We start from the raw sequence: 8,662 nt of genomic DNA, 5'->3' as shown, positions 1-8,662 counted from the left end.
AAGACTTCGAGGGATGCAGGATCTACCATGTCCCATGGTAGTTTGCCCTGATTTGTGCTAAAATATTGCTTGCTTTGCCTACACGGAAGAGTTTTGAAGTACGCCAGAGTTTGATCACCTCAGGGGTTGCCAACAAACTTGCACGTCCTGCTGCAGCAAGAGAGAGAGAAGCATACAAAGCCAGAGTCCTCACATTGTTGGCCACCCAGACCAGATCACCGCTACAAGGGCTTTCAAGATTTGCCTGACAGTGGATGGTGTCACTCAAGGTGTTCATCCCAGCAGTCATGCGGGACGGCTGTCCCCAGGAGGGTACTAGGTGACAGGGAATCAGTTATCAGAGTTTCTAAACTCCTCTTCCTCACCCCCGTGGCTGTGCCACAGACCTCTTCACATCTTGGTAAAGCCAGTACAGCATTGTTCACTTGGTGGATCGATCAAAGTACGCCAAGACGTATGGCTCTGAATGCATGCTAAAAATGCCACCGAGAGGTCTCTCCCAGCTGCCTGTCTTAGACTGAGCTGGTGGAGAAGGGAGACTGTAGCTGGAGTAAGTTCTCAGCATGGGAGAGCTTGCAACTCATCTGCTGCCGAAGTTACCTGGAGCTGCCTGGCTACACAGCGACACAGCACAAAGCTGGAGAGATGAAACGCAGACAGACCGCTGCAGGTAAGTACCCTATTACACTGATCTCAGACAGCAAACAGCATTTTGCCATTGAAGATCCAGCAATCTCTCCTTTCGTCATACCTCATTAGTGATGAAACTTCAGCAAAGCCACTGAGGAGTGTTTCTAAACATGCAAGATGACATTCACTGCAGAACGGTTGTGCGAGGACAAAACAGTCAGTGCTATGGATCAAAACCACAAAACAGGGAGCAGGTGTGCGTGCAGAGCGCAGCTCATCCAGCAATGTCTCTGTCATAGGGACCACTGACGTTCTGCACCAGCTGGTCCCACTCAGGGCTACCTGAGACTTACATGGTGAGCCACCACTGCCTGCTTAGCACAAAGGCTAAAACAATATGCGATTTCCTCTCCATTTGGTAATGCAGACATTGTCCTACTCCTCTCCCAAGGTCAATGCAAATACCAGGAAACTGGAAGGTGATGGCCATTTTTATGATGGAGCTCCCTAAGCCCAGCTGAGCACCAGCCCAAACACTAACCCACCTCTGCTGCTCCCACCACCAGCACACACACTTCTCCCTGTAAAACTCCCACCACAAAACTTCCCTCCAGCGCACACACTTCTCAGCTCCAGTCCCTCTTGCCTAAACACTCACTTTCTGTGAAAGAGCCCAGTGGTGTCTCTGGTGAATTCACACTTGTGCTCCTGGCCATAGCAGCAACAGGACTTTGTATCAGCCTGAACTGTGCGATGGTCCCAAAGCGCCAGGTCAGCAGGGTTTGACCACACCGACAGATGGGTGCAAGTGCTCATGTGGGTGAACTGTGGCCTCCAAGTGCTCCCCACGGCCAGGGGAGTTCCGGACTGGAAGAGGCTTAATTTTACATTTTTTCTAGACCTTTGTCCCAACAGATACCAGACACCTAATTCAGGTCCACAGGCTCCCGTTTTACCTTCCCCACACCTGATGCTCAAATTTCTTTGTACTCTTGGTTCATCTGAGGGGCCATCACATGGAAAGCCTAAGGTATTGAATCCATTTCACAGGTAGCCAGTGCAGTTGCTCCAGTCGAGATTTGGTCCAATACAACTAGGATAAATACTTTCTAAATCTTTTTCTAACAGGTTAAAACACTCCTGCTGCATCCTGAGAAAAGGCTGCGACAGTATGTGGGAGAATCCAGCAGCTGACATGGCTACTTTCAGCGTGCAAGCTGGACAAAACGCAAAAGGTGAAGAAACTATCTAAATAATGAGGAAAAGTGCATTAAGTCAATATAACTCATTCTAACTAAGTGTAATTAGCAGGAGAAGGAAGCAAGATTAGCTCACTGATATTCTTTCACAATGTCCTTTCAAGTGTTCGGGGACATTTAATTTTGCAGAAATATTTCAACCAATATAAATATGCCGGACATAATCTTCAGTGTCCTTGCCTACTTGTACAAGCAACCTGAGTCACATGCTGCTTGGGACTCTTGTAATTTTATATTATAAACCCATTTAAATCTATGCATAGAAAGTAATATATGTCATACCCAAGAAAATGGTCATTCTGGGCCACTTGGCAGTTTGGGGAGTTGCAGGTTTTTAACCTTAAAGATGTATCTGGTAGAAACTTTTTAATGTACTCACTTGTCCTCCTAGTAATGTCTTAAATTATTCAAAGAGACTCAAATGTAATAATAATATTTTTTCAACTGATGCTCTTGCTTAATGTTTCTTCATTTCACATGTAGAGGTTTGTTTAAATAAAGTACAACTATTTCTACTTAAATTTTAAAATCATTATGGAAATCTTTCTTTTCCTATTATTATTATTATTATTATTGCCTTCTTTAGAGCTGGGGAAGTTTTTTTGACAAATTATCACGTTTGCCAAAAATGTGGTTGTAGAGAATTTAGGGGCAAAATTATTTGAAAATTCAGCTAGGTCTTGATAATTACTTTGATAAAAAACAGTAACACTTTGGAAATGCTGGAAGTCCTGATTAGGCCATTTCCAGAATAAAATGCAACTTTAAGTTGCAGAACATTTTCATTCAGAAATTTCAGAAAATTACTCAAAAGTGCGTCATTTGACCCTAAGCCAAAGTTGTTCCTTTTTGCAACTTACTTTAGATTGCTCAGAAAACTGACAATTTTGCTTTCTATGACAAACTTAAGATGACGTTTTTCTTTTGTTCAATTTTCTGAGCTAAACAGCAAGGCAGTTACATATATAAGCATTCACAATTTTCTGAACCAAAATAAAATGAGTCTGGACTGTATGCTGGCACGGCAGTGGGACAGTGTGCCTGAATATCCTGAAATACCAAAGACGGTAGGCTTTTCTAAGCATATGTGTATGAATGTGCTGGTACTGTTCTTCCTCTAGAGATACTAAAACCAGATTTCTAAAGATCTGCCAAATCAAAGCATTTGATCCAAGGGAAAAAGTGTCACCCCAAAAATTCTTCATCAGTGCTTCTCTCAGTGACAACACCTTGTTCATGACCTGGGAAGTATTGAACTAATGCAACCCTCAAAGCCCCGCTACGAATACAGAGTGGTCGCAGTAAAGAGATTTCCAGTCAAGCCTGTGAAGAGAAACAACTGGTGCTGCTCCCAGCCAAAGTACTCACCGATAATTCCTTGGGAGATATCTTACTACTTCTTCTTTAAAAAAGAAGAATAAACAGAAAGCACAAGGCTACACAAAATCGATTTCTCCATGTCGATATAACAACCCTCCCCCTTCTATAACGCATGTGAGCCCATAACAGCAAGCAGCAACCATGCACAGCAGTGAAGAGATTTCATCTGGAGCATCGGGAAAGTACACAATCCTTCTAGGAGAGCCCAGGAGGTATGGCATTAGTGACAGTGAATACCACAGATACCTCTTCCTGCATTTGAGTGTCTGTTCATTTTGATGTGGGTTGTGTCTTTGTGTTCTGGATGGGAATTGTGTGCTGGTATGGCAACACCAGGAGCAAAGTGTTTCTTGACTGCTGGAGCTCCTCAGGCCTGGAAGCCAAAAGCTGATGCTCTCTCTCTGAGCAGCTCCCGGCACAAATGACAACTCCAGCTCCCTGCAAATGAAGAAATCCTTCTTATAGGAATGACATCAAATCCAGGTATTCAGAGTTTATGTCAAGATTGGCTTGAATAGGATATCAAATATTCCTAAGATTGGAATTGCCTGTTTTTTTCTGAAGCAGGCTCTGCTGCCCTTGGTGTTGTGTACATAGGCTTTCTACACAAGTTACAACACAGCGGGGGTGTGCATTGCCACTAAGTGTTTTACACTTTCATACTTTCAATACACCACTTCCCAGTCAAACAGAAACCTTTAGCCAACTACTAGCTGCATTTCAAAATTTTCCCCTCCTGATTTAGTTTCCTCTTTATCAAAGTTACAAACATTTAGCTCCTGAATCCATGATTGATTTGTAATTATTCTTGTCTTAACCCCCATGTAAACTGCAGTCATTCGCATTCACGTGTCCTTCTCCAGTTCTACTGCTCTATGCAGATTTTAATCAGAGAATCAATAATGGTAAGGGACTAGTTCCTCTGCTGCACAACCAAGTGACAAACTACAACCAGTTGTAGTACAGTCAGATTGAATCCCCTGCACAGGACATAACTACATACCAAATGTAATACAGACCACAGAACTCTCACCCTTCCAAGGCACAGACAGACCAGAGAACAAGGAAGTTCATTCCTTTTAATCCAGTCTCCTGACAACAGATTCTCAGCTATTCCAGAGAGGACCACCCTGTCCGGGGCTGACTCTCTGGGACTTTGACTTCTTAGGAAGTCCAAAGTCATAGTTCACAGGAGCTCAATTCAGTTGACTAAATTGAGGTGTCCAATACCATCTGGGACACCCAAAGGTACCCATGACCCGCAGAAGAGCCATGTCCTGGAAGAGGAGGTAAACACTAGGCAAGATTGAATTGGACATCTCAGATCACACTAGACCTCCATGTCTATCAATTTTCTTTCTTTCTGGTGCTACCTGCCTCTGCTTTGCTACTGCTTCTTTAACCCTGCATGGCCCAGGCCACCTTTCTGAAATTCTTCCCGTCTCCACAAGGACTATATTGTGATTTTCAGAGCAGACTTCCAACATATGTTACCTTCTGGGGGCTCAAAGACTGGTGGATTCAAGCAATACATGTGATAGCCACGGTCACAGTCATCACAGAAGAGCAGCTGGTCCTGAGGCAGGGTTGTTGGAGCGACAGTAGGGAAACAGGGAGAGAAGGAGAGGAGAAGAGAGAAAATGATGTAAATTAGTGTCTTGCCAAGATGAAAACATAAGCATGGTAACCAGCAGTGCTCAGCTAGGAATGCAGAGCTGCAACATAGACACTAAGAGACTATTGGGAATGTAAAAGGCTACAGGCATCACGTTTGTGCGTCCACAATCAACCACCACCTTTCCGAGAGGCTGCAGAGAGCCCTTCTCATCACAAAGGCAGTTCAGTTTCTAGCTGGAAAATCTCTCTGAGAGGTAGAGGACTTCCTCTCCAAGGTGGCCTCATGATGCAGGAGTAAAAGCTGTTGGGCCAGGGATATGTTGTACTGAGAGAAGAGGACAGGCTTTGCTGGGCTCCAATGTGACCATGTGCTGGATCTCATCCCTTCAGGGGAAACCTTTCTCGTCAAAAGCCTGGACTTAGTCAGTTCTCCAAAACTCAGCTGAGTACATGCTCTATGAAACAGATGGAAATGACATGATCCCACTAGGTGGTCTGCAGCTTTTTCATATATCTTGGGGGGAAAAAAGCTGCTCTGAAGTATCCCGTGATTCCTAACACAGAACAGCTCCCTGTTTCTGGATTTCCTTATTTACTGCTAAAGCAAAACAAAATCTCAGGCTTCAACTTTATTCTGCGATAGGGAATGTAGTGTTAGCTAATCACCTCCGAAGTTCTCCAGCCACTATCAGTTCTCCAAGTTTCTCACAGACTACCAAGGACCTTTAGCATCAGCTGTTAACTGAAAACCCCACAGAGAGGACACTGTTCAGCTGCAGGCTCTGGATCACAGGGTGGAAATCACTGGAGTAGGTGATTAGGTGACTAGAGAGAGGCCTAGCCATCCCAGTTCAAATGCTTTCGTGTTTCCCAAGTCTTGTAATTAAAATTAAAAACTCATGCCAAGGAAGTAAGCAAAATCAGGGACAGAAGAAACAGAGCTGCCATCTCTCGGGTTATCACCCATTTACATCTACCCCTGACTACCACACTGAAAATATTTCTCTCTTGCAGCTCCCTGCAACATGAGTTTATGGCCTCCAGCTGATTTCTACTGAATAACCATACAAGCCACAAGTACTGGCATCATAACTGGCCCTATATGATACCCATGGTAATTTTGGCAGAGACCAGTGACTGAACAGGGACACTGGGGAGAAGCCCATCTCTGCTCTCAGGAGTGGCTCTTCCTCAGCGATGTATGGAAGCAGCAGTGAAGCCATGACCCACACCATTGCCACATGCTCCTCAAGGGCGGGCATAACAGTAGCTTGCAGTGACGCTTATTTGCACGAAAAGGTAAATGAACTCACATCGTTCTCAGAGGTCCCACAAAGGCTGCAGGATTTGCACTCAATGCACTGCCACTGATAGGTTTTAACAGCCTCAGTCATGTTTGTGGTGAACTGCAGGCAGGTCGGGTGTCCTGAGGAAGATTGGAAACAACTGTCATTGTTAAGGCTCACTTATTGCTTGTTAATTAACCGGTATTAAATCTGGGAACAAAACGCACATGGACATGGACTGATCACAACATGGGCTGCAACTAACAGATACCAAAGAGGAAAGCAGGCATTAACCCTTTCGCTGCCGGGCACAAGAGAAAATCAGAGTCATCCCCACCCATTCCCCATTGGCAAAGCAGTTCTATTCAGAGCTCTTAAAAATGGTTTGGCTTTGGGTTTGGGTTTTGTGGGGCTTTTTTTTGGAAAGGAAACAAGAGAAAGGATGAAATCAGAAACAAACCCAATTTCAGAGAGAGCCCATCCGTCTTAATAGAAATTGGACTACAGTTTCAATTAGCGTTGCTTCAAGCAGACTGAAAGACCTGGTGGAAATGAGGTTGTTCTCCATTTCAGAGCTTCCCTTCCTGGTGTCCAAATGAGTGAAGCAATTCTGTAAACTTTGTTTAAATGGGAGCAGTAGCGTACAGAGAAGAAGTAAGACAGGATGGAGGGATACAGCTTTTAATTTTTTTAAGAGCTCTGCCACTAAAGTTGGTTGGCACAGAAGAAACCAAATTGCACAGCTAAACTTCCAGGATCAAAACAAGAAACCAAAAGGAAAAAACCCCAAGCCAACTCCCACAATGAACTAAATGAAAGGAATAAAGAAGGGAAAGCTAGCAGAACAGTCACATCTAATTGGGAAGGACAAATTGCCAGAGTTACAACCCCCGCCCCTACATGCGTGTCGACTCCAGCTTTGCAAAACAGCGGTATCACAGTAGCAGGGTCAGCAATGGGCTTTCTGGAGGGGAAAATACAAACAAACAAACAAACCAAAGGTAGGGTCAGTGTTCCTTCTGCAAAACAAAACAAGAAAAATATACCGCTGAAATGAAGTACTGTAGTCCCAAACCACACCTATCAGGCTGAGGCAGTCCCTACATCACCTGCAATATGCTACTGCTTGCCCTCTTGGAAAGCCCCATATTTAGCATCCCTCTCACACACACGTAAGCATTAACACAGCGCAGAGTCAGGGGCGGGGGGCACGAGACGGGGATAGCCAATTGCTCATCTATAGAGAAACTAGAAATACAGGTACACACATCCAGCACTACCACGTGCGACTTCTAGAAACTTACACCATCATCAGGTGCACGGGGTCTTTTCACCTCTAGCCTATCTGCTGTTCTTAGACTACAGCCGATGGGTAGGAAAAAATCTTTTCCACCTCCACCAGCCTCAGTCTTTTTAAGAGTGGAGGAAGAAAGGCTGCTTCTCCAGTAAGAAGAAAAGGCACAGCTACAGTAGATGTGGGCATAGATGTGCTATCTTCATTACCAGACCTATCAGCGGTATTTTGCTGTGTCGTCTCATCACCCATGACCACCCCACAAGAAGCTTCTATATTTTCTAGCTAGTGAAGGAAATGGTTGCTGAGAATTGCTCGGTAAGGCAATAAAGCTGTAGGGAATATATTTCCTTTATGTGCCCGTGATACCACCAAATGCTGTAATAAGGATTTTTGTTCTCCAGTTATATTCGCATGGTTGTGATACGAACACTAAAGCCTGTTCAGCAAAGGACTGTGTGTACATAAGTTATTAAGGAAACTGAATAGAAAATAAAGGAGATATTTAAGGAAGGAGGGATCAATGACATTGCTCATATCACTCTTAAGCCTTTGAATAAAGAAATGTTTTGACAGTACTGATGAGCTCAGATGGGCTAAGAAGATCACTGGGTTTTGGAGCCCTTGAAATGTCAGCACGAAACAAGAGTCAGATTTTACTGAGATTTACTGAGACCAAGTCCAAACTAAAGTTCTGGGGACCTTGAAACTGCAACTGTGCAGAAGGAGATGTGACATGATACCTTTTCTTGCTGAGACGACCTCATGTAATGTCGGAATACTACCAAACTAGCAGAACCTGACATGACACTGAAATGTTCCTCCAGATCTGATTTACAGCAAATGCAGAACCTCATTCCAACACCAGTAAATAGAACAAATGTGCCACACTACACATCAGGGAGGAATTCATCCCAACAGCAGAGAGTCGGCTTCCAGAAAGGTTATACAGTGCTGGAATATATCACAGAAAACAACTCATACAGGGAGGTGAGTTAATCAGAGAGTTAAATAGCTTCCGTCACATTTGAAAAGAAACAGAAAGAATGGAATCAAATGTACAGAAATAAATCAGAGCTAAATGCATACACGTATTCACGTGCTCACTTGCCTGTGTACACACATTGCTCATTGCAGAGACTCCAGCTAAAGACTCTCCCTTTCTCAAATGACATGAAGGTCAGGTTCTGTTCACT

General features: G+C 44.0%; 1 long non-coding RNA gene across 1 annotated transcript; it reads right to left on the bottom strand.

Moving 5' to 3' along the window:
* Nucleotides 1-2,879: 2,879 nt before the first annotated feature.
* LOC104623105 lies at nt 2,880-4,845 on the bottom strand. The gene is made up of 2 exons (XR_738056.1): nt 4,764-4,845; nt 2,880-3,707 (listed from the first exon to the last, which is right to left on the bottom strand). It is a non-coding gene; the product is annotated as an uncharacterized LOC104623105 (long non-coding RNA).
* Nucleotides 4,846-8,662: the final 3,817 nt, after the last annotated feature.

The sequence above is a fragment of the Phaethon lepturus genome, unplaced genomic scaffold (genome assembly GCF_000687285.1).
Source record: "Phaethon lepturus isolate BGI_N335 unplaced genomic scaffold, ASM68728v1 scaffold29526, whole genome shotgun sequence".
Classification (NCBI taxonomy): Eukaryota; Metazoa; Chordata; class Aves; order Phaethontiformes; family Phaethontidae; genus Phaethon; species Phaethon lepturus.
The sequence above is the reverse complement of the archived record's forward strand: the minus strand, read 5'-3'. Positions and strand labels throughout refer to the sequence as shown.